Here is a 23665-nt window from a genome sequence, read left to right as displayed (position 1 = left end):
ACCAAGCTGACTTGCTTAGCAACAAAACCACGCAGCAGGATCATGAGACATGTCGCCCCCCCGCCGCCCCCGAAAAAAAATGGTGGCATGAAACCCACATACTGCCCAGTAAGCTCAGTAAGTTTATGACCCCCGGATCTAACCTCTCTGCACACTTGAAAAACAACATTTTGACCATGTGTATACTTGCTTAGTCATTCATTTGTGTCTGACTCTTTGCGACCCTATGGACTATATAACCCAGCAGGCTCCTCTGTCCATGGGATTCTCCATGCAAGCATACTGGAATGGGTTGCTATTTCCTTCTCCAGGGGATCGTCTTGACCCAGGGATTGAACCAGCATCTCCTGAGTCTTCTGCACTGGTAGGACGACTCTTTACCACTGAACTACCCACAATAATTTGTAGAACTAGCTTGACCAACTCGGGCTGACCAGCTCAAACCTGAAGGAGGAGTTGATGATGGAAGCAAGACAAACAAGTTCTTCTGCCACCTCCCACTTTCCGTTTGATTATGAAACTGTAGCCTCAGTTCTCAGGAGCAGCATTTCTCAGTTGCCCGCTTGTAACCTTCACAAGCATCCTATTCTGAAAAATCACTGTTTATCTATCACTTTGCCTCTCTCTCAATTCTTCTACACTGAGACATAAAGAACTATGGTACCGGAGTTCTTAGGAGCCCCTCCTCTGAAATGACACCAAACTATTTCACCAACGCAGGGGGCCCTGGTTTGATCGCTGGTCTGGGAACTGGATTCCACATGCCGCCACTAAAGATCCCACATGCCCCGACTAAGACCTTGCACAGCCAAAGAAATATTTTTTAAAAAAGAATAGGAGAGAAGGTGGTGTAACCACTTTGGGGAAACTTTTGGAAGTTTCTTATGAAGTTAGCATATTCCTACCCTCTTGCCTAGTTGCTTTGTCGTGTCCAACTCTATACGACTCCATGGACTGCAGCCCGCCAGGCTCCTCTGTCCATGGGATTCTTCAGGCAAGAATACTGGAGTGGATTGCCATTTCCTTCTCCAATCTCTACCCTTCTCTAGTTCGTTCCACCACTTTTATCACTGAGTAATTTGCTTGAGGGAAGCCATGATATATTTTTTAATTGCCCTGGCACTGAGCCATACTGAGCCCAGTATCCCCAAACTGACACCTTAATTGGTCCCAGGTGGAAATGGGAAACTAGTGCTCTTACATCGGTCTTTCCTTCCTGCAGGCCTAATGCAGGTCCCATGTGAAGTGGTTTTCCACCTCTGAGGACTAATCTCTGCTAACAGTGGCCTGCACGTCACACTGAGTCTCCTGAGCTGGACAGTCTCTCTACAGAGAACTGACAGGTGAGGTGGGGTGGGGATGGCTGACTGAAAGTAGTGAAAGTGTCAGTTGCTCAGTCTTGTCTGATTCTTTGTGACCCCATGGACTGTAGCCCACCAGGCTCCTCTGTCCTCGGAATTCTCCAGGCCATAATACTAGAGTAGGTTGTCATTCTCTTCTCAAGGGGATCCTCCCAAAACCAAGGCTCCTGCATTGCAGGCAGATTTTTTTCTTTTAAAAACCATCTGAGCCACCAGGGAAGCCTATGACCCAGCAATTCCACTCTTAGTTGTTTATCAGGAGAAATGAAAGCATAAGTTCCACAAAGACTGTACACAAATGTTCAGAGCAGCCTTGCTCACAATAGCCTCTAAGGGGAAAAACAGCTCAGTGTCGATCAACAGAAAAATGGACAAATTGTGATGCTTTCTTACTGTAAGCAGAGAGGGTAGGTAGGGATTCACTGGAGAGAGAGTACCAGGCATGGCTTTCCTGACAGAAAAGAACCCTTTTTGGTCTAAGCCATTTTGTGATCTAAGCTTGGCCATAATGCTCACCCTTGAATAAAGGTCTCAGTAATTGATGATTTTATGGGAACAAAGGGAGATGGTAAAGGACAGGGAAGCCTGGCATCCACAGGACCCCAGAGCTGGACAAGACTTAGGGACCGAAAACAGCAACGAAGGAACAAAGAAATGAACAGGGAAATGGCAGTCAAACAATGGTGCAGTGATAAGGCAGGGTCCTGTTCCTCCTCCAGGGATACACGTAATAAGAGAACTTTGAATTCTGCAGACACTAAGGCCCCCACCCAGGGAGGGTGGAAGGATGTTGTTGACCCTCCTGACTTCATCAATTAACAAAGCTTGGACCCTGCCACCCTTTGCCCCAATTCTATGCTGAATTCTCCTCTGCTTAAGTCCCTTCGTGAATATACATGTGGCCAGAGCTTAAAAATTTCCCCAATTTTGCTGTTCTGGGAAACACTGCTTTGGGAAAGATCCTTATGTTCTCCCCACTTGCTGCAAGTAATAATAAATCCTTCCTTCTCCCTATCTTTGGTTTGGTTGCTGGCTCGACACCCATCAAGAGGCAAGCTCAGTTTTCAGGTAACAATACTCTGGGGAGAAACACATTTGTTTTTAGTAGGACAAACTAATGACATAAAGCCATGCATGAATCTCAGAAATATGCCAGGCACAAACACACCTTATGGTTCCATTTATGTGAAGTTCAAGAACAGGAAAGATGAATCTATGGTGATAAAGTCAAGAGATCCAAGTACTTTCTGGGGAGAAGAAAATTTCTGTATCTTAAGTGGTAACTATATGAGTATATACCACTGTTCAAATCCATTGAACCGAATAAGATTTGTGCATTTCATTGTATGCAAATTACACCTTTTAAAAAAAACAGGGTAGAAGGTGCAAATGGTGCATTTGGCAAATCAGCTCTTGCTTCTCTGATGGTGGAGGCTGTGGTCTTTACTCAGATCTTACCTCCCAGGGTTTAGCTCCAGTCCACTGTCTCCATGTAAGACAATGGATCCCATGTCATCAAAGTGCCTGACTTTGCAAGAGAAATCCCAAAGTCTCCATTTTTATATGGACTCTCCTGTTTTATCAGGTTGAGTGAGTAGTTTGGAATTAACAGAAACAGATACAACTGCTGTTCAGTCATCCTTCTGTATCTGTAGTTTCTGTATCCTAGGATTCAACCGCATGCAGACCAAAAATATTCAGGGGCAAAAAATCTGAAAAGTTCCCAAAACCAAAATTTGAACTTGTCACATGTTGGCAACTATTTATAAACCGTTTACATCGTATTAAGCAGTAGAAGAGATATCAATAACCTCAGATATGCAGATGACACCGTCCTTATGGCAGAAAGCGAAGAAGAAATAAAGAGCCTCTTGATGAAAGTGACAGAGGAGAGTGAAAAAGTTGGCTTAAAGCTCAACATTCAGAAAACTAAGATCATGGCATCTGGTCCCATCACTTCATGGGAAATAGATGGGGAAACAGTGGAAACAGTGTCAGACTTTATTTTTGGGGGCTCCAAAATCACTGCAGATGGTGATTGCAGCCATGAAATTAAAAGACTCTTACTCCTTGGAAGGAAAGTTATGACCAACTTAGACAGCATATTGAAGAGCAGAGACATTACTTTGCCAACAAAGGTCCGTCTAGTCAAGGCTATAGTTTTTCCTGTGGTCTTGTATGGATGTGAGAGTTGGACTGTGAAGAAAGCTGAGCACTGAAGAATCGATGTTTTTGAACTGTGGTGTTGGAGAAGACTCTGTGAGTCCCTTGGACTGCAAAGAGATCCAACCAGTCCATCCTAAAGGAGATCAGTCATGGGTGTTCACTGGAAGGACTCATGCTGAGGCTGAAACTCCAGTACTTTGGCCACCTCATGCGAAGAGTTGACTCATTGGAAAAGGCCCTGATACTGGGAGGGACTGGGGGCAGGAGGAAAAGGGGACGACAGAGGATGAGATAGTTGGATGGCATCACCGACTCAATGGACATGGATTTGGGTGGACTCTGGGAGTTGGTGATGGACAGGGAGGCCTGGTGTGCTGCGATTCATGGGGTCGCAGAGTCGGACATGACTGAGCAACTGAACTGAACTGAACTGAAGCAGTAGAAGTAATGTAAAGATCATTTAAAGTGTGCAGGAGGAAGTGGTACATGTCGTTTATACAAAAGCACTATGCCTTTTTTATAAGGAGCATGAGTGTCCTCCAGTTTTGGTGGCCATGGGTCCTGGAACAAACCGCCTGTAGACACAGAGGGGTCACTGTGGGTATCTGGTGATACATTTATGGTGTTCAGTTGGTAACCCTGTGTAATACTGTGGTTCATACTAAGAAACATATATTTGGTCTTCACCTCTGTTTCTGGCTTCCCTGGCGGCTCAGATGGTAAGGAATCTGCCTGCAATGCAGGAGAGGAAGATCCCCTTGAGAAGGGAATAGCTGCCCACTCCAATATTCCTACCTGGAGAACCCCGTGGACAGAGGAGCCTGGCGAGCTACAGTCCATGGGCTCACGAAGAGTCAGACATGACTGAAGCAACTTAGCATGCTCCGAGGTGTTTTTTGCTTTGTTAATGAGATGATTTGGGGGCCTCAGATTGGTTGAAAGGGGAACTGACCAGGTGTTCAGAGGGTTGGAACTTTCAGTCCAACCCTCTGACCAACCCCTGGGAGTGGGGGGTAGGAAGGGAAGGGCTGAGGCTTGATTCAGTTGCCAACAGCCAATGACTTAGTCAGTCATGTTCAGTAGCTCAGTCGTGTCCGACTCTTTGCGACCCCGTGCACTGTAGCAAGCCAGGCTTCCCTGTCCTTCACCATCTCCTGGAGCTTGCTCAAACTCCTGTCGGTTGAGTCGATGATGCCATCCGACCATCTCAACCTCTGTCATCCCCTGATGCTACTTCCAGGTAGACAGAGTCTGGTGCAGGTGTCAGGGCATTGCGTGGTGGCCAGGGGAGGGGTCTGGGGAGAGGGACCCACAGGTTAATATTGGTCCCACAATCTTACCCAGTTTCCCCAAGTCACATCCCCTGCTAGTCTGGAGTCCAGGCTGAGCTCCGCGTGAGGTCATAATTCCTTCCCGTATTTTTTACAGTCTTTTAGAAACATACCTCACCTACTCACACGCTATACTCCAATATTGCTGTTTATAGTAACAACTGAAAAGATCAAACCTTCAAAACACTGAAATAGGTAAGCTTGACCAATAGGCAAGGGTAGCGCAGTGAGCCAGCCCAGTGGGGGATAAAACGAGATACATTTTTGAACTTAGAAACTGTGAGACCGGGCTGCAAACAATATTCACAACACTCTCTTGGCAGGAGATGAAATGAGATGCCACGGAGAAACACTGGCCAATAGAAGGTGCTCAGTCCATGCTGGCTCCTTCCCTCTTCCCAGACATAAACCCCAGTCACCTGTCTTGTGTCTAGTCGCCACTGAGAATCTCAAACCTTCTATATATAAAGAGAAATCTTTATGATGGCTTCAACCAGTAAACACTGCATTCTCTCTCTCTCTCTGGTTTTGTTTGTTCATTTCTCCCAGAATTACGTTTCCTATAAATCTGGGACGTGGGTGGCCTTTCACCCACAGTGGCTTCAGGACAGTGTGCAGGTTAAGAGCCCAGAGATGGGGTCAAGCAGACCCCAACCTCCTTCTGGTTCCGCTGCTGCCAGCTGTGTGTTCTCATGTAAATGACTCAAGCACTCTGAACCCAGATTTTCTCATCTGAAAAAGGGGATGTCATAATAGTAATACAGAGCCATTTTACCAGGAAGACTCAACAAACTAAACCATATCACATTCTTTATAATTGTTGTTCAGTTGCTAAGTTGTGTCCAGCTTTTGGTGACCCCATGGACTACACATGCCAGGCTTCCCTGTCCTTGACTCTCTCCCTGAGTTTGCTCAAACTCATGTCCATTGAGTTGATTCTTCAGAGTACTAAGATGTTGTTTTTCTTTTCTCTCTCATTATTTCATGAATGTCTAGTGGAGTTTCTGGAAAACTACAAGACCTGAGATGTTACAACAGACCAAATGCAGAAGCAGATGTCAGCATCCAGCTGTCTTCTATTCAACCAGACATTCAAGAGATTTGCAAATGTGTAAAACAATTCCAGTCTTTCATAAAAGTCTTTCATTAAAGTCTTTCATAAAAGTATTACTTATTTGACATATAATGGGTTTCTTACTGTTCTTTAAAATTAATGTATTTAATTGTTTCTTCATTTAAGCATCTAATTCAGTAAAATATCTCTATCTATTAATATAACCCACATAAATGAAGTGAAAGAATCCTGAGGCCAAAAAGTTTGAGAATCGCTGTGCTGTGACAAACTTAATAGGAACCTGTGGCTCTGGGAAGAGTCTTGGAAATGGTCTAAACCCAAATCCATACAGTTCATTAAAAGGTATGTTCTGATCAAAGTGAACCCTACCTGGGAAGGCTGTTCTTGGCCATAGGGTCTTTGAGAGAAAGTTGTTTGTAAGTCAGGAGACCTTGCAGGTCAGCGTATAGCGTGGGTCGTTAATGAATCAACAAGGATTCTCCTTAATCACTAAACACTTTAACAGCAGGTCATCTGTGACAGCGAGGTTGAAGTTTGGAGTGTTACTTCGACACACTTGGAGATTATTGGAGTGGAACAGCATCCCGTGAGAGCCAGCTTGACCAACACTGCCCCCAGCATGAGTCTGGGTTGCAAGAGTTGGTTGTAGTGACAGCCCAAGGTCATTGGCATCCTTCCAGCCTGGGGCCAGTCATAAGGCTTGTACTCAGCCCCTGGGCTCTGCTTCCCGTGTTTGGTTATATCCTGGTTCTGCTAAATTAGTGGATCACTGTCACCTCTCTACTTCACTGCACTGGTCCTGGGTGTCCTCCATTAGTCAAATATTTAGTTAGGGTTGTCATAAGGGTTAAGGGTAGATAGCATCCTCAACTCAATGAACATGAATCTGAGCAAACTTCAGGAGATAGTGGAGGACAGAAGAGCCTGGTGTGCTGTAGTCCACCGGGTCGTGAAGAGTCAGACATGACTTAGCAACTGAAGAACAACAAGGACTGAGTGAAAGAATTATTTGAGGTGGACACTAGCCAGTGAATTTGCCCTTCCCAATTCCTGCACGACATGTGCGTCAGGGTGTGGCCACTGGCTTGAGAGGGCATGTCATCTAGGCGATCTCTCGCTCTCTCTTGCTTAAGACAGATCTCTGCCCGGAGCTGTGACTCCTTCCTGCCTTTCCTCCAGTCAGGACGGTGACAATCGGATGGTCTTGGAGGCCCCTGTGGAGGCCAGCAGCTGGGATCCCTGGCGGGGCAGAGAAGTTGTCAAAGTGGACACTCTCTGTGGCCTGAGAAATGCAGCTGAAAGGGCTTCATTTCTTAAACCGTGTCATCACGGGGACTCTGCTTGTAAACAGCACAGCCTTCTGTCCTAAAACATAAAAGCAAAGCATTTGGATGAATGGCATCATCAACTCAGCGGACATGAGTCTGAGCAAACTCCAAGAGATAGTGAAGGACAGGGTGATTGATCAGCAACCAAGCGTTTGGAAGACTTTGTGCCTGTGATAATCACTAGGATTTGCAATCAGGATCCCGGGGGCCTGCTCTGGAAGGACACGCCTTTTCTCGTCCCTTGTCGCTGGAAACACACACAGAACACATTCTTAATCTCTGACGGTGCAGCAGAGACATTTCAATTTGCTTTTATTTTTAGTTGTTAAACTTATTTTATTGACATATAGTTGATTTATAATGTTAATTTCTGCTGTCCAGCAAAGTTATTCAATTACACACGTATATATAGTCTTTTTAATCTCCTTTTCCACAATAGATTATCCTAGAATATTGAAGAGTTCCCTGTGCTATACAGTAGGACCTTGCTGCTTATCCATTCTATATAAGAGTAAACAAAGATCATGGCATCCGATCCCATCATTTCATGGCAAATAGATGGGGGAAAAAGTGGAAATAGTGGCAGATTTTATTTTCTTGGGCTCCAAAATCACTGCAGATGGTGACTGCAGCCAGGAAATCAAAAGATGTCTGCTCCTTGGAAAAGCTATGACAATAGTAGACAGTGTATTAAAAGGCAGAGACATCACTTTGCTGACACAGGTCTGTCTAGTCAAAGCTGTGGTTTTGCCAGTAGTCATGTATGGCTGCGAAAGTTGGACCATAAAGAAGGTTGTACTCGACTTAGCAACTGGACAACAACGAATGATGATTTGCATCTGTTCATCCCAAATTCCCAGTCCTCCCCTCCCCCCCTCCCTCCTTCCCTCCCCCCTCCCTCCCCTCCCCCCTCCCTCCTTCCCTCCCCCCTCCCTCCCCTCCCTCCTCCCTCCTTCCCTCCCCCCTCCCTCCCCTCCCCCCCTCCCTCCTCCCCTCCCCCCTCCCTCCCCTCCCCCCTCCCTCCTTCCCTCCCCCCTCCCTCCCCTCCCCCCTCCCTCCCCTCCCCCCCCTCACCTCCCCCCCTCCCTTCCCCCCCTGCCTCCCTTCCCTCCCTCCCCTCCCTTGGCAATCACAGTTCTCTTCTTTATCTGACTTTGCTTTCAAACATTACTCAGTGTATGATCTGAGCAAGTCCCTCTCCAAAGATTCTTCATCATCTGCTAAACAAGAAGAAATAGTATTGCCTCCCACCCAGGGGAGTTGGTGAGGCTTCAACAATATAATCCATGTAAACTGTTGAAGTTTCTTCTGCAACGGCTGAATAAATGTGTGCTCTCATCTTAGTGACTGCTTTCAATATTTCTGGCAGAGGTGTCTCATAAATTTCCACCTGTTGCGATTGTTCTGAACCTTGATCTGGCTGCTGCATCTAGCAGGCATTTTTGTCAGCCAGTGAAAGCCTTCCTTAGCAATCAGTGCAAAGAAACAGGAAGACAATAGACTGGGAAAGACTAGAGATCTCTCCAAGAAAATAAGAGACACCAAGGGACTATTTCACACAAGAATGGGCACAATAAAGGACAGAAACGGTACGGACCTAACAGAAGCAGAAGATATTAAGATGAGGTGGCAAGAATACACAGAAGAACTGTACAAAAAAGATCTTCATGACCCAGATAACCACAGTGGTGTGATCACTCACCTAGAGCCAGACATCCTGGTGTGTGAAGTCAAGGGGGCCTTAGGGAGCATCACTACGAACAAAACTAGTGAAGGTGATGGGATTCCAGTTGAGCTATTTCAAATCCTAAAATACGATGCTGTGAAAGTGCTGCACTCAATATGCCAGCAAATTTGGAAAACTCAGCAGTGGCCACAGGACTGGAAAAGGTCAGTTTTCGTTCCAATCTCAAAAAGGCAATGCCAAAGAATGCTCAAACTACCACACAATTGCACTCATCTCACACACTAGCAAAGTAATGCTCAAAATCATTCAAGCCAGGCTTCAGCAGTATGTGAACCAAGAACTTCCAGATGTTCATGCGGGATTTAGAAAAGGCAGAGGAACCAGAGATCAAATTGCCAACATCCGCTGGATCATAGGAAAAGCAAGAGAATTTCAGAAAAACATCTACTTGCCAAAGCTTTTGACTGTGTGGATCAAAACAAACTGTGAGAAATTCTTAGTGAAGTGAAAGTCACTCAGTCGTGTCTGACTCTTTTCGACACCCTGGAGTCCATGGAATTCTCTAAGCCAGAATATTGGAGTGGGTAGCCTTTCCCTTCTCCAGGGCATCTTCCCAACCCAGGGATCAAACCCAGGTCTCCCACATTACAGGCAGATTCTTTACCAGTTGAATCACAAGGGAAGCCCAAGAATACTAGAGTAGACTATCCCTTCTCTAGGGGATCTTCCCAACCCAGGAATCGAACTGGGATCTCCTGCATTGCAGGTGGATTCTTTACCAACTGAGCTATCAGGGGAAATTCTTAAAGAGATAGGAATACCAGACCACCTTACCTGCCTCCTGAGAAACAGGTATGCAGGTCAAGAAGCCACTGTTAGTACCGGACATGGAATGACAGACTGTTTCAAAATTAGGAAAGGAGTGTGTCAAACCTGTATTTTGTCACTCTGCTTATTTAATTTATATGCAGAGTACATCATGTAAAATGCTGGGCTGGATGAAGCACAAGCCAGAATCAAGACTGCCAGTAGAAATATCAATAGCCTCAGATATGCAGATGACACCACCCCTATGGCAGAAAGCAAAGAGGAATTAAAGAGCCTCTTGATGAAAATTAAAGAGGAGAGTGAAAAAGGTGGCTTAAAATTCAACATTCAAAAAACTAAGATCATGGCATCCAGTCCCATTACTTCATGGCAAATAGAAGGGGAAACAATGGAAACAGTGATACATATTATTTTCTTGGGCTCCAAAATCACTGCAGATGGTGACTGCAGCCATGAAATTAAAAGATAATAATTAATTATCTTAATTAATTAATTAATTAATTAATAATTTGTTACTCCTTAGAAGAAAAGCTATGACAGACCTAGACAGCATATTAAAAAGCAGAGACATACTTTGCTGACAAAGGTCCGGCTAGTCAAAGCTATGGTTTTTCCAGTAGTCATGTATGGATGTGAGAGCTGGACAGAAAAAAAGGCTGAGCACCAAAGAATTGATGCCTTCAACTGTGGCATCACAGGAGAAGACTGTTGAGAGTCCTCTGGACAGCAGGAGATCAAACCAGTCAATCCTAAAGAAAATTAACCCTGAATATTCATTGGAACCATTCAACTTCAGCTTCTTCAGCACCACTGGTTGGGGCATAGGCTTGGATTACTGTGATATCGAATGGTTTGCCTTGGAAACGAATAGAGATCATTCTGTCGTTTTTGAGATTGCATCCAAGCACCGCATTTCGGACTCTATTGTTGACCATGATGGCTACTCCATTTTTTCTAAGGGATTCCTGCCCGCGGTAGTAGATATAATGGTCATCTGAGTTAAATTCACCCATTCCAGTCCATTTTAGTTCGCTGATTCCTAGAATGTCGACATTCACTCTTGCCATCTCCTGTTTGACCACTTCTAATTTGCCTTGATTCATGGACCTGACATTCCAGGTTCCTATGCAATATTGCTCTTTACAGCATTGGACCTTGCTTCTATCACCAGTCCCATCTGCAACTGGGTGTTGTTTTTCTTTGGCTCCATCCCTTCATTCTTTCTGGAGTTATTTCTCCTCTCATCTCCAGTAGCATACTGGGTACCTACTGACCTGGGGAGTTCTTCTTTCAATATCCTATCATTTTGCCTTTTCATACTGTTCATGGGGTTCTCAAGGCAAGAATACTGAAGTGGTTTGCCATTCCCTTCTCCAATGGACCACATTCTGTCAGACCTCTGCACCATGACCCGCCCGTCTTGGGTGGCCCCACAGGGCATGGCTTAGTTTCATTGAGTTAGACAAGGCTGTGATCCGTGTGATCAGATTGACTAGTTTTCTGTTGATATCACAGCAATAGTTATTACAGGAGCAAAAGTTTATGAACTCAACACACAGATCAAGCAAACCAAAAGGCTGGAGTTTGGAGCAGAGAAACTTTATTGCAGGGTCAACCAAGAACAAGTGGCTCAAGTTTCAAAAAATCTGAACTCCCCAGTCGTTTGGGCAAAAAGTTTCCATAGACAAAATTTGGGTTGGAGGTGTGTGACTTTGCTCTGATTGGTTGGTGGTGAGGTAACAGGGTGGTGCTCCAGGGACCTTGTGCTCAGTAGAAAGTTACCATCCTCCACCTGGGTGGGAGCCTTAGTTCAAAGACATGGTTTTGTATGTTCCTCAAGGAGGAACCAAGATCCTGCCTTAACACTGGGCTATTGTCTCATGACAGCTCCTCCTTTGTTTCTGCATTCCCTCCCTTTTCTGATTAGCAACTGTTTGAACCTGCCCTCAGGAACTTAGGGATGGTCAAGGAGGCTGAATAAAGCCTATTTCCTACAAACATGAAAGGGGGACATAAAAAGGATTTGTATCCAGGAACTTTACAGGGGCCTACTCAGTTTCACCCGCCAAATATGGCCCCTTCCTTGTTGTTATAAATAAAGTTTTATTGGAACACAGTCATGCCATTTATTTGCATTTTGTTTCTGACTGCTTTTGTGCTACAGTGGTAGATTTGAGTACTTGTGACAGAGACCATATGGGCTGCGAAGCCTAAAATATTTACCATCTGGCTCTTACAGAAAACTTTGGCTGCCCCTTAACCTACAGCACCACTCAATGAGTTCGCATCCCATCCCCAGAGTTTGGGGCACCAAGAGGAAAGATTTTCATCCCTACTTTTCCCTTTCAGAAGACAATACAGCCAACTGGTTAGGGAAATGTCAGTGGAAAGAATGCAGTCTGGTAACTCTCTGGTAACAAAGATATGTCATTCCGAGAAACCTTCCAAGGGAATTCCCTGACAGGCCAGTGGTTAGGACTCTACCTTTCCACCATTCTGGGGCTTCCCAGATGGTGCTAGTGGTAAAGAATCACCTGCTAAAGCAGGAGACATAAGCAGGTTCAATCCCAGGGTAAGGAAGATCCCCTGAAGGAAGGCATGGCAACCCACTCCAGTATTCTTGCCTGGAGAATTCCATGGACAGAGGAATCTGATGGGCTACAGTCCATGGGGTTGCAAAGAGCGGGACACGACGGAGGCGACTTAGCATGCAGACACATTTCCACTGCAGGGGACACTGGTTCTATCCCTGGTTGGGGGAAGATCCTTTAATCCCTCAAGCTATGTGGTGTGGCAAAAACAAAACAAAAAAGCCCTCCAATCTGACCATCAATATGGTTACTTTGGAGACTCCCCTGGTTGCCCAGTGGTTAAAACTCTGAGCTCCCAATGCAGGGGTCTTGGGTTTGACCCCTGGTCAGGGAACTAAGATCCTGAATGCCGAATGGTGTGTCCCCTTTCCCCAGAAAAGTTATTTTGAGACTTTTAATAAAATATATAATCTTTCTATATCTTTGTCAAAGCCATTGAGAGAAGAAACGAACAGGATAGGATTGTGAACAAAGCAATCTCTCAATTCTTCTCTTTAGTACATGTTTTCATGCTTAAAATCTCAAAATAGTATGCTGCGGAGAAGAAGCTAGATGAAAGAGAGTACGTATGGGATGATTCCATTTACGCAACATTCTAGAAAATGTAACTGGACCTGCTGTGGCAGCAGGTGGACATTTGACTGGGTAAGGGGATGGCAGGACAGATGGATATTACAAAGGGGCACAAGCTAACTTTCGGAGGTGAAGGGTCTGTTTATTAGCTGGATTATAGGTCCTTATACAGCAAGGTCCTACTGTATAGCACAGGAAACTGTATTCAATACCCTGCGATAAACCATAATGGAAAAGAATATGAAAAAGTGTATGTATATATATGTAACTGAATCACTTTGCTGTAGATCTGAAAGTAACATAGCAGTGTGTGTGTGTGTGTGTGTGTGTGTGTGCGTGTGTGCACACGCATGCACTCAGTCGCTAGTCATGTATGACTCTTTGGGACCCCCTGGACTGTAGCCCACCAGGTTCCTCTGTCCATGGGATTCTGCAGGCAAGAATACTGGAGCGGGGTGCCATTTCCTTCTCCAGGGGATCCCAGGGATCTAACCCAAGTCTCCTGCATTGGCAGGTGGATTCTTTACCGCTGAGCCACTGGGGAAGCCCAAATCACCTATAGTGTTGTTCAGCCTCTCAGTCGTGTCCAACTCTTTGCAACCCCATGGACTGCAGCAGACCAGGCTTCCCTGTCCTTCACCATCTCCTGGAGCTTGCTCAAACTCAACTATACTTCAATTTAAAAAAACAACATCAGTACAGTATACTAATGCATATGTATGGACTTTAGAAAGATGGTAACGATAACCCTGTATGCGAGACAGGAAAAGAGACACAGATGTATAGAACAGTCTTTTGGACTCTGTGGGAGAGGGAGAGGGTGGGATGATTTGGGAGAATGGCATTGAAACATGTATAATATCACGTAAGAAATGAATCGCCAGTGTAGGTTCGATGCAGGATACAGGATGCTTGGGGCTGGTGCACTGGGATGACCCAGAGGGATGGTACAGGGAGGGAGGTGGGAGGGGGTTTCAGGATTGGGAACATGTGTACACCCGTGGCAGATTCATGCTGATGTATGGCAAAACAAACACAATATTGTAAAGTAATTAGCCTCCAATTAAAATAAATAAATTTAAATTAAAAAAATAAAATAAAAAAACAACAAACTCATATGGGAAAAAAAAAGTCTTAAACAGAGCAAAACAAAGAGTCTTTTTATAAATGGGTTCTTATGGGGAACCACAGACCATCTCAACATGAAAGGGAAGCAGAGAGACTCTCCTTTCAGTTCTCCTCCCCCACGACCCCAGCTCTCCTGCCGCCTCCCTGTGGTCCTGGCAGTGTCTTTTTTCCTCCATGGCCGCTGTTCTGCAGAAGCTCTGTAACATTATTCCCCCCTTCTTTGCAGCCTAGGAATCACAGTTCCCCACAGTGACTCTATGACAGGTGTTTTACTGACCCTTGTTGGTGCCACTGATCATACTTACATCTCAATAAACTGTCTCTTTATGAAACTATCTTTGGTTAAATTCTTTGGACTGTGACATCTAATTCATGCTAGAACCCTGACTCACAAACCTTTCAACTGTCTGTAGGGCAAATTCCCTATGACACTCTCTGCTGGGACTTTGGGGTTTCCCTGGTGGCTCAGTGGTAAAGGATCAGCCTGCCAGGGCAGGAGATGTGGGTTTGATCCCTGAATAAGGAAGATCCCTGGGAAAAGAAAATGGCAACCCACTCCAGTATTCTGGCATGGAAAATTCTACGGACAGAGAAGCCTGGAGGGCTACAGTCCATGGAGTTGCAGAGAGTAGGACATAACTGAGCACAAACAAACAAACAAGGCCCCACTTTAAATCCAGGGTGATCTCATTTCAAAATATATGTGCAAAGATCATTTTCCAAACAAGGTCACCTTTGCAGGTTCTGGGGGTTTCAACTTGGGCCTACCTTGGGCCAGTATTAAACCTGCTGCAATCTGATAAAATAAATAAATAAAAACAGTTTTTTGCATTTCTTTTCTTTCTGCAGGCAATGGGGAGCGGTATCGTTAAACGCTCTCTTGGGTGTGAGCAACAGAAACTCAACTCCAACTAGCTTAAGAAAAAACATTGGCTCACACAATGAAATGTACCAAGCTTCCGGTCTGGCAGGACCCAATGTCTCAGATCATGCCATCAGGCCTTTATTTCACTGGCTGTGATTTCTGGTTTTGTCTTTGCTCTTGAGCAGCGTTCTTCTTCACCATGGTCCTAAAAGGCTCCAGCTGCCATCCATTCAGGTTCAAGTCCAGTAGGAGACAAGGACTCCCGAGCAAATCTGACAACAGTACCAACAGTCTCTGGCCTGAATCTTATTGGTTCATATGCCAGTATCTGAACAAATCCCCTGGGCCACGGAGCGCGAGGGCTTTGTCCCTGTTGTCCTTGGCGTTCACTTGCTAAGTCACTAAGTCATGTCCAACTCTTTGCTACCCCATGAACTGCGGCACACCAGGCTTCCCTGTCCTTCACTATCTCCCAGGGTGTGCTCAAACTCATGTCCATCGAGTCAGTGACACCATTCAACCATCTCATCCTCTGTCCCCTTCTCCTCTTGCCCTCAGTCTTTCCCAGCATCAGGGTCTTTTCAAATGAGTTAGCTCTTTGCATCAGGTGGCAAAAGTATCGGAGCTTCAGCTTCCACATCAGTCCTTCCAAGGAATATTCAGGGTTAATTTCCTTTAGGATTGACTGGTTTGATCTCCTTGCTGTCCAAGAGACTCTCAAGAGTCTTCTCAAGCATCACAGTTGAATGCATCAATTCTTCAGTGTTCAGCCTTCGTTATGGTCCAACTCTCACATCCAAACGTGACTACAGGAAAAATCACAACTTTGATTATATTGACATAGTCACTTTGTTGGCAAAGTGATGTCTCTGTTGTCCTTGAGTGGTTCCCAAAGAAAATAAACATTGGTGTTTCCAGAAGGTGGAGGGTGTGCTGGACAGAAAGTCAGTGCAAATCCACTCCCCTTGCTCATTGATTCATTATGAAAATTGGGTGAAAAAAGCTTGGCTGGGGCATAGTTTATGATGGGTTCTCTCATAAACACGTGGCTATACCCTTCCCCTCTCAGAAACCAAATGCCCCAGATCCCTTCCACGAGAGGGCAGGTGGCCCGAGAATCGCGACAGTCCTTTGTCCTCTTTCTGTAACTCCTTTCCATCACATAATCTGCTGAGGAAACATATCCACTCTTTCTAAAGTTAACCAGTGTAGAGACAGAATGCATGCATGACCCATTGAATTTATTTTCTCTCAAATAAAAATGAGATTATACTAATAGGATCTTCTGCAACTGTACTTTTTTTTCACCTCTTAGCCATGTTAGAGATGCCTTTCTGTAGTGGTTTATCCATATATTTCACATTATCTTAGTAGCTGAATATTCCAGCTTCTGGATAAATTACAGTTTATTTAACCAGTCACTTCTTGGAGCAAATACTGCTGATTCTGCCCAATAACCAGTTTCCTCTTTTTCACTAATCACAGAATGCTCACGCTGCAGATGAGGACATGACATTCCAAATAAAGAGTACAAGTCACAGCCTCCAGATTGGTGTGCTCAAGCTCTGACTCGTGGGAAGTGAGCGTGGTTGAGGCACTGACGTGAGGGTCCTGCCTTTAAAGAAAAGGGGTGTGTCCTCTGCACACCGCTGTACCTGTTCTCACTGTGGGAAGGAGTTGTCTCAGGCCATACAGATGAGAGAAACACTGAGCAGATGGAGAAACTCGGGCAAGCAGCCCTGACACCTGACAGCCAGCGACAGAGCAGCCAGCCACTCGGTTCTGTGGTTGAAACCGGTGCTCTTTGGGGTCTCTCTAGTCCAGCGAATACTCCTAACATGAGGTCCTCTAACCAAAAGCAGGGGCATCACCTGGCCACACCCCAGACCTAGGGACCCTGATGTCTTTTAACAGAATCTCCGGGGGAGTCCTCACACATTATTGTTTTAGAAGGACTGATCTGATACCCTTAATGAAGGGTGGTCCCACCGTCTGCAGTTTTTATTACAAGCAAGGCTGCTGTGATGATTGTGGTCAACGTCTTCTCTTAGACTGGAATCCCTCTAGGTCAGATCCTAGGCATGGGATTGCTGGTCCATGGAAGACTGATCTTTACAAGAGTTTCTGAGGGTTTTTCATTTGGCTGGTTTTGATTCCTTTTTTTTTTTTTTAAGATTTTAAGAGTGTTCTGGTGGGAAGGCCTGCTAATCCCAGAAAACCTTAATGTTGCAAAGCTTCTTCTAGAAAAAAGGGACATCACCATACGCCCCCTGGTGGCTATTTTCTGTATTTACAGACGAGTGGCTAAAAGACCTTGCAACCTCAAACAAAGGGTTATGAAACCCACAGCAAACGAGGATTGTGCTCTCGAGAGGTCTGGCTGTGTGGCTTCAAGGCTACCCTTCACTAGAACTGCTGTAATGGTCATGCAAGCAAAGGGCTGTTTGCAAGAGTATTGACATTCTAATGCAGGACTTAGCAAAAGGAGTCCTAAAAAATGGCTAGATAATTGAGGCACAACAAACCACACTTATAAAAAATGTCCAACGGATGAAGTTTTTCTTTTTTTAGCCATGTGACATGTGGGATCTTAGTTGCCCAACCAGGGATTGGACCCACACCCTCTTGCACTGGAACCACAGAGTCGTAACCACTGGACCACCAGGAAAGTCTCAGGACCAGGTGCTTTTTTTCTTTTTTTAAAATTGAGGTACAGTTAATGTACAATGTTATATAAATTTCAGTTGAACAACACAGTGATTCACCATTTTAAAGGGTACACTTCATTTGTAGTTAGAGAATTTAGCTATGTTTCCTGAGCTGTGTAATACATCCTTGTAGCTTATTTATTTTGCACATCAGTAGTCTGTATCTCTTAATCCCCTACCCTTGTCTTGCCCCTTCCTTCTCCCCACTGATAACCACTGGTTTGTTCTCTAGATCTGTGAGTCTGTTTCTTTTTTATTGTGTTCACTAGCTTTATTTCTTATATTCCACTCGTAAAAGATATCATACAGTATTTACCTTTCCCTATCTGACTGACTTCACTAAGCACAGTAGCCCTCAAGTTCATCCATGTTGTTACAAATGGCAACACTCTATTCTTTTTATGGCTGAGTAGTATTCTACTGCAGGCTTCCCTGGTGGCTCAGCTGGTAAAGAAGCCATCTGCAAGTGGGAGACCTGGGTTTGATCCCCGGGTTGGGAAAATCCCCTGGAGGAGGGCATGGCCACCCACTCCAGTTTTCTTGCCTGGAAAATCCCGTTGGCAGAGAAGCCTGGTCGGACACAGCTGAGAGCCTCAGCACAGCACAGGATACCGTATTCTGTTGCGTATACACCACATCTTTATCCATTCCCTCAGTTTTTTGGTGGACACTTAGATTGCTTTCATATCTTAGCTAGCATAAGGGATGAAATAAAATTTGCATTTTAAGGCAAGGCAAGCAAAAAATAAACAAATTTTTCTCTCTGTGATTGAGATTATTTGCATTTCTCTCATTGCTGGTGACCTTGTGAGCACATCTTCTCCTGTGCTTGCTGGCCATCTGCATGTCTTCTTTGCAAAAATGTCTATTCATGTCTTCTGCCCATTTTTAAGATTAGGTTGCCTTCTCATGTTGAGTGGCATGGGATGTTTATATATTTCGGATGTCAACCCCTTGTCAGTCATATCGTTTGCAGATATTTTCTCCCATTTACTAGGTTGTCTTTTCATTTTGTTGATTATTTCTTTTGTTGTGCAAAAGCCAAGTCCTATTTGTTTATTTTTGCTTTTATTTCCTTTGTCTTAGGAGAGACAGATCCAAAAAAATATGTTGCTCTCGTTTATGTTAAAGACAGGGGATGAGTTCTGACATGTGCGTGCGCATGTGTGAAACCAGTGACACAGGGTGATATCCACCACCCCCAGCGGTTCCTGGCACCCACCCCGTCTCCAGACAATACTGATACGGTTTTTGTCACTATGGCCTAGTTTACATGTTCTAGAATTTTATAGACACAGAATTAGGTTGCATGCACTCTTTTGCATGTTTTCACTCAGCATCATATTTTGAGATTCATCCATGTTATTGGATTTAACTGTGATTAGGATAGCTTCATTGCTTTGATTTTTAATTTAAAAATTTTAAACGGAAGTATAGTTGATTTACAATGTTTTGTTAATTTCTGCTATACAGCAAAATGACTCAGTTATACATATATATATATATATACATATACATATTCTTTTCATGATAATTTCATTGTATGGATGTATCACAGTTTGTTTATCTGTTCATCTGTTGGTGGATATTTAGCTTATTTCCAGTTTGGGATAACTGTGAATAAAGTGGTATGAGCAACAGCATAAGTCTTTGAATAGGTACACTTCTTCCCTTCTCTTGAGTAAACGCTTAGGTGGGAAATGTCTGGGTCACACTGTCAGTATATTATTCCATTTTAAAAAGGAAGGAGGGGATTTCGTAGTGGTCCAGTGGTTAGGACTCAGAGCTTCCTCTGCAGGGGACACAGTTTCAATCCTCAATCAGGGAATCCTGCATGCCACGTAGCATGATTAAATATGAATAGATAAATAAATAAAAGGAAGGAAATTTTGACACATGGAACAACATGGATGAATGTTGAAAATAGTATGCTACTTGAGATTTACATTAAGCTAGACATGGAAGGCCACATATTGGATGATAAAGATCATTTATATGAAAGGGCCAAAACAGGCAAATTTATAGTGGCAGAAAGGTTAGTGGTTTTGATTTTCCAGGCCTGGCAGATGGAGAGGAGATGGAGGGTGACTGCCAATGATAAAATGTTTTAAACCTGACTGTACAATTGTGACTATACTAGAAACCATTGGATTTTATGGCATGTGAATTATCTCTCAATAAAGTTGTTATTAAAAAAAAAAGAAGCAAATGCTCTTAGAATGAAAGTAGATCAATTAAGACAAAAATACAACCAATTTTTTCTAGAAGTTGCAACCCACTGGAGGCATACACTTAAACCAGTTTTAACTTGTCTGGTCACTGCTCCTAACTGTTCTACGTCTAATAGCTCAACTGCTTTCTGTCATGAGAACACAGTCTCACTCTGGAATTTAAGATTCTATGTTAGGGCTCTCTAGGAAAACAGAAACAACAGGACATTTAAGCAATTGGCTTATGCAATTATAGAGGTCAACAAATCCAAAATTTATAGCACAGTCTAGCTGGCCAGACACTCGGGAAGAATCAACAATGAATTTCAAGTCCAAAGGCCTACTGCTGTCAGAATGCATTCTTATTTATTTATTTAATTAATTTTTGGCTGTGCCACAGGGCATGTGGGATCTTAGTTCCCTGATCAGGGATCAAACCTGTGCCTTCTGCAGTGGAAGTGCAATGTCTTAACCACTGGACCACCAAGGAAGTCCCTTTAATTTTCTTTCTATTTTTTAAAAGTCTATATATTTAAAAATACTCTCACAGAAATATCCAGAATAATATTTGACCATGGCCCAGCTAAGCTGGCACATAGAATTAACCATCCCAGATTCTACCCTGTCTAGTTTGAAACTCCAATCTCATTCTGCAGTTGAAAGTTTCTGCTCCCCTCCCTCCCTTCTGATTTTCAGAACCTTGTTCCTTGACTCTTCTAAGAAGGTGCTCTCTCCCCTGTGTACCACCCTGGTCTAGGTGGGTCTTTCTTGGAGCCTGCAGGGCACCTCGTCCCCTGTACAGCCCCCTCAAGCTCTCTCCCCAGCACCAGGCACACCCACGGCCCAGCCAACTGCCCACCTGGGGAAGCTAGGTGGCCCAGCTCCTGTATTTGGACTCCCTCAACTCCTCTGAAATGCCATCCTTTGGAGGTCACGAGCAGAAGCCCAGCTGTCCCTGGCACCATCTGGCTAAGCCTCCAGTCTCTCGAAATTCTCTTTTCCTGCTTGCTGCAGGGGCAGGGTCAGATGGCTGAGGGCCAGGTCACTGCAGAATGAGTCACCCTTCTTTTCTTTAAAATAAAATTTAAAAAATGTGTATTTATTGGCTGCACCAGGTAATAGCTGCAGCCTGTGAGATCTTTAGTTGCAACATGTGAACTCTTAGTTACCGCTTGCAGGATCTAGTTCCCTGACTGGGGATTGAACCTGGGCCTCTTGCATTGAAAGCTTGGAGTCTTAGCCACTGGACCACCAGGGATGTTCCCACCACCCGGCCACCACCCCCCGCCGCCTCCTCCACCCTCCACCTCCCCCATCCCCCGCCGGTTTAATGGTCATTTTCATGGAAAGCCTTTTCCTTACCCCGCTCCCTTCCTTAGCCTATCTGCCCCAGGATGGATCTCCCATTGCTTAGCCTGTCCTTCCCAGGCTGGAGCCCCTCTTCCTTAGCCTGTCCCCTCCCCAGGATGGAGCCCCCCTTCCGTAGCCTGTCCCCACCCCCAGGATGGAGCCCCCTTCCTTAGCTTGCGCCCACCCCCAGGATCTCAGCCTGTCAGGGCTGTGCAAGTGCCCTCAGAAGTGAGTGCCTCCTTCTGTCTCACACCCCAGGTACCTTAGTCTCCTCTCCATCACCCTGGTCCCACCTCTCCAGGGACACTGCATCCCCACTCCCCAAAGGGTGACTCTATCTCCCCATCCCTGAACACGGACTCATTCAGTTTCCTCAGGATGTCTTGCAGGGAAGGGCTGCTCCCCATGCTGTGACTGGAGGAGAAGGGTGTCCCCAGTCCCACGTGAGGTGCCTGAGGAGCTGGCAGGGCTGGGGGGTGGAGAGCATCCAGCCATCACCCACAGGGACCCAAGGGCTGGTGAGAAGCCAGCGGGTGGACAGTGAGCTGGTGAAGGAGGCAACAGGTGAGGTCAACGCCAACAGGTAAGGTCAAGGCCAACAGGGCAGGTCCAGCAGGGCCTCAAAGACCATGGGAAGGAGCTTGTAGTTTTGCCAAGCGCAGCGGGAACTACGAAGGGTTGGAGGCTGGGGAGTGACTGGCTCTGATCTCACCCTGCAGTCGGATGGGAGGATGACAATGCATGCGTTCTGGAAGGAGGTAACGTGCAGGGACTCCTTGGAGATATTGAGAGATGCTATGAAGGGAATAAAACAGGGCACGTGCTAGACCTGGGCTTCTCATCCTCTGCTGCTGGCTAATCCCTTCCTGTGGCGGGGGGAGGGCGGGGGTGAAGGGGGTGGTGCAGGCTGAGGGCATCTTGTATGTTTCAAGGACAAGGAGCAGCATCACTGGTCTCTAACTGCTGGATGCCAGGAGCAGGCTCTCCCCTCGCCCCCTTGTTGTAAGAGCCATAAAGGTCTCCAGACATCCTGACCATCCCCTGGGTTGGGGCCAAGATCAGCTCCAGTTGAGAACCACTGTTCTGGACAGGAGAACGGCCGGGAGTGGGAGGGGACTATTGGGACTATTCGAGAGACGGATGGGACGGCATTCCGTGCACAGGCATCTTTGCTTGGAGTGGGATCAGGAGTAGCCAGCTGAACACCTGGGGCAAGACTGATTCAGAGGAAGAGGTGATTCCCCAGGGTGGGAGAGAGCAAGGGGGTCTGCGGAGGGCTGAGGAGAGCAGGTGAGGACAGGGGCTGACTGTGTTAGGCACGCCAGCTTGCAGGCCGTGGTAAGCGGTCTGGGTTTTCTCCTAAGCGCTGCAGAAAGTCACCAGAGGATCATAAACATGCTGGTGATGTGACGGAGCTGAAGCCCCAGAGTTCAGGGGCACAGAGGGACTTTCTGGGGTGATGGACACGGCTTCTCTCTTGGCGGGATGAGGGCTACATGAGGGCATGCACTCATGAACCCACTGAGTGGTACGCTTTAGAACTGGGCTCCTGTATTGTATGAAAATTATGTCAGTTTAAAAAATATATATATATATTTGGCTGCACCAGGACTTACTTGCGGCACTCGGGATCGCCAGTCTTTGCTGCAGCATGCACAGTACCTTTTACTTTTGGCATGCGGGGTCTAGTTCCCTGGCCAGGGATCTCGAACTCAGGCCCCCTGCATTGGGAGCGCGGAGTCCTTGCCACTGGACCACCAGGGCAAAGCTCACCCTAGCTATCGTGAGGCGGGTGGACAGAGCGGATGGAAAGCGGGAGACGTCCTGGCTGAGGTCACGGTGCTGAGGGTGGAGAGATGGTCTGATTAAAGATCTCTTTTGAAGGCCAAGCAGGATTTTGGATATTGGGGGTCAGGGACTGAGCTAGCAGATGGTCTGATGAGGACTTCAGTCTGGAGTGGTATAATTTCAAAGGCCGTGAAAGACCAATAAACAGTTATTTATCTACTCTCTCTTTTTTTTGGCCACACCTCCAGGCATGTAGGATCTTAAGTTTCCCACCAGGGATGGAATCCACGCCCCCTGCAAGTGGAGTTCAGAGTATTAACCACTCATCAGCCAAGGAAGCCCAAATTGTTACTCCCAAGGGCACAGGTGTGCCGGTGGGAAGAGCTTTCCCTTGGCCATGTTGCCTCGTCCTTAGGCACTCAGGATGTCCCATTTTCGCCCATGACCTGAACTGCTATGTATATACCTAAGATTGTCTTTATTGTTTTAGTAAGGGGAGTGCCATCATATTTCTGGGACTTCCGTGGTGGCCCAAATGGTAAAGAATCTGCCTGCAATGCGCGAGACCTGGGTTTGATCCCTGGGTCAGGAAGATTCCCTGGAGAAGGGACTGGCTACCCACTCCAGTACTCTGGCCTGGAGAATTCCGTAGACAGAGGAGCTACTGTTTGTGGGG

At 45.7% G+C, this 23665-nt stretch overlaps 1 non-coding gene across 1 annotated transcript; it reads right to left on the bottom strand.

Annotated features, from left to right (window-relative positions):
- Positions 1-20268: 20268 nt before the first annotated feature.
- Positions 20269-20341, bottom strand: TRNAG-UCC (transfer RNA glycine (anticodon UCC)). Its single transcript has one exon. It is a non-coding gene; the product is annotated as a tRNA-Gly (tRNA).
- Positions 20342-23665: the final 3324 nt, after the last annotated feature.

The sequence above is a fragment of the Ovis canadensis genome, chromosome 24, assembly GCF_042477335.2.
Source record: "Ovis canadensis isolate MfBH-ARS-UI-01 breed Bighorn chromosome 24, ARS-UI_OviCan_v2, whole genome shotgun sequence".
Lineage (NCBI taxonomy): Eukaryota > Metazoa > Chordata > Mammalia > Artiodactyla > Bovidae > Ovis > Ovis canadensis.
This window is presented reverse-complemented; position numbering and strand designations above follow the sequence as displayed.